General features: G+C 40.0%; 1 protein-coding gene across 1 annotated transcript in view; it reads left to right on the top strand.

Annotated features, from left to right (window-relative positions):
* Positions 1–2500, top strand: part of LOC125035339 (vacuolar protein sorting-associated protein 11 homolog) — a 20198-nt gene that overhangs the window by 2114 nt on the left and 15584 nt on the right. The window lies entirely within an intron of this gene.

Here is a 2500-nt window from a genome sequence, read left to right as displayed (position 1 = left end):
ATTATTATTATTATTATTATTATAATTATTATTACTAATACTATTACTATTACTATCACTACTACTACTACTACTACTACTACTACTACTACTACTACTACTACTATACTTTTACTACTACTACTACTACTATGGCTATTACAACTACTACTATACTTTTACTACTACTACTACTACTACTACTACGGCTATTACCACTACTACTACTACTACTACTACTACTACTACTACTATACTTCTACTACTATACTTTTACTACTATACTTCTACTACTACCACTACTACCACTGCTACAACTTCTACAACTAGTACTCTGCTACTACTGCTAGTACTGTTATTACTATTTCTATTTCTATAGTTATTATTATTATTATATTACTAATTATAGTATACCAGTTCTTGATAAACTCCAAGATCCATCTCTTCTTGTAATTTGTAAAAGAAAATAGTGAAGAAAATATTCTTAAAACTTTTTGCAGATGTGTGTCCATATAGAAAAATGAATTTGGGAACTACTTAGCTATTTTTCATGCATAATGAAAATGGTTTATAATTAATGGTTTGCTACAAATTCCATGGTGGAATGAAATGATGAAATCTCATTCTGAAATGTATTTTGGTATTGATAAAATAAAATAAAAGGAAACTAGAAGAAGAGCAAGGGACTGAGACAGAAAGGGAGAAGTAATGTCTTTAAAGAAATTTTAGATTAAGTGTTGGGTATGTGTGAGAAAGAGAGACAGAGACAGAGATAAGGAAAGAAAGAAAGACCGAGAGAGAGAGAGAGAGAGAGAGAGAGAGAGAGAGAGAGAGAGAGAGAGAGAGAGAGAGAGAGAGAGAGAGAGAGAGAGAGAGAGAGAGAGAGAGAGAGAGAGAGAGAGAGAGAGAGAGAGAGAGAGAGAGAGAGAGAGAGAGAGAGAGAGAGAGAGAGAGAGAGAGAGAGAGAGAGAGAGAGAGAGAGAGAGAGAGAGAGAGAGAGAGAGAGAGAGAGAGAGAGAGAGAGAGAGAGAGAGAGAGAGAGAGAGAGAGAGAGAGAGAGAGAGAGAGAGAGAGAGAGAGAGAGAGAGAGAGAGAGAGAGAGAGAGAGAGAGAGAGAGAGAGAGAGAGAGAGAGAGAGAGAGAGAGAGAGAGAGAGAGAGAGAGAGAGAGAGAGAGAGAGAGAGAGAGAGAGAGAGAGAGAGAGAGAGAGAGAGAGAGAGAGAGAGAGAGAGAGAGAGAGAGAGAGAGAGAGAGAGAGAGAGAGAGAGAGAGAGAGAGAGAGAGAGAGAGAGAGAGAGAGAGAGAGAGAGAGAGAGAGAGAGAGAGAGAGAGAGAGAGAGAGAGAGAGAGAGAGAGAGAGAGAGAGAGAGAGAGAGAGAGAGAGAGAGAGAGAGAGAGAGAGAGAGAGAGAGAGAGAGAGAGAGAGAGAGAGAGAGAGAGAGAGAGAGAGAGAGAGAGAGAGAGAGAGAGAGAGAGAGAGAGAGAGAGAGAGAGAGAGAGAGAGAGAGAGAGAGAGAGAGAGAGAGAGAGAGAGAGAGAGAGAGAGAGAGAGAGAGAGAGAGAGAGAGAGAGAGAGAGAGAGAGAGAGAGAGAGAGAGAGAGAGAGAGAGAGAGAGAGAGAGAGAGAGAGAGAGAGAGAGAGAGAGAGAGAGAGAGAGAGAGAGAGAGAGAGAGAGAGAGAGAGAGAGAGAGAGAGAGAGAGAGAGAGAGAGAGAGAGAGAGAGAGAGAGAGAGAGAGAGAGAGAGAGAGAGAGAGAGAGAGAGAGAGAGAGAGAGAGAGAGAGAGAGAGAGAGAGAGAGAGAGAGAGAGGAGTGAGAGGGAAAGCCAGAGAGAGAGTGAGTGAAAGGGAAAAAGGGAGGGAGAGAGAAGCATTGCAATGTAATGCAGTCTCTAAGGAGCAAAAGGTTTACTTGCCTCTAAAATTGGGTGTATATGTTGAAAAACAATCCAGCAAAACAAATATTTCCTCTTTGTCTGTAATGGCTAGGAGGGGAAGATGTTCATGCATGACTGCTCCTGATTACTCACTTCCCTCTCTCTGTCAACATGGTAAGATATCGTCACAAAAGTCAGCTTCAGATTGTTGATATGAGAGCTTTGCACAAAGAAAGGAAGGGTGTAGAAGAATTGTGGCTGTGAGTGAGCAGGGAGTATAAATATATAAAGGTATGGTGAAGAGTTAGAAAAAAGGTTAAGTGTTGTAAATGCCAGCATATGTTAAACATCTAGTGAGTGCTAAGAAACAATGCTGTATATGTGGATGACCAATCTTGTATAACAGACAATTTAATTTAGCCTTATCAAACTTTTTGTCATATAAAGAATCATTCCATGCTCTTATCTTTCCCTCACCCCAGTGATCACTTGACACCACATGCATCACTACTGGATTGCATTTAGAATTGTAGGACTTGCATCACAGATCACAGTTTCAAGTAGATTGGGTTAAAACTTAAACAATTTGATTATTTAAAGAAAGTCCTATAATGAAAGCTACTGCAGCTGGCTTTTAAACATAGG

The sequence above is a fragment of the Penaeus chinensis genome, chromosome 19 (assembly GCF_019202785.1).
Source record: "Penaeus chinensis breed Huanghai No. 1 chromosome 19, ASM1920278v2, whole genome shotgun sequence".
Lineage (NCBI taxonomy): Eukaryota > Metazoa > Arthropoda > Malacostraca > Decapoda > Penaeidae > Penaeus > Penaeus chinensis.
This window is presented reverse-complemented; position numbering and strand designations above follow the sequence as displayed.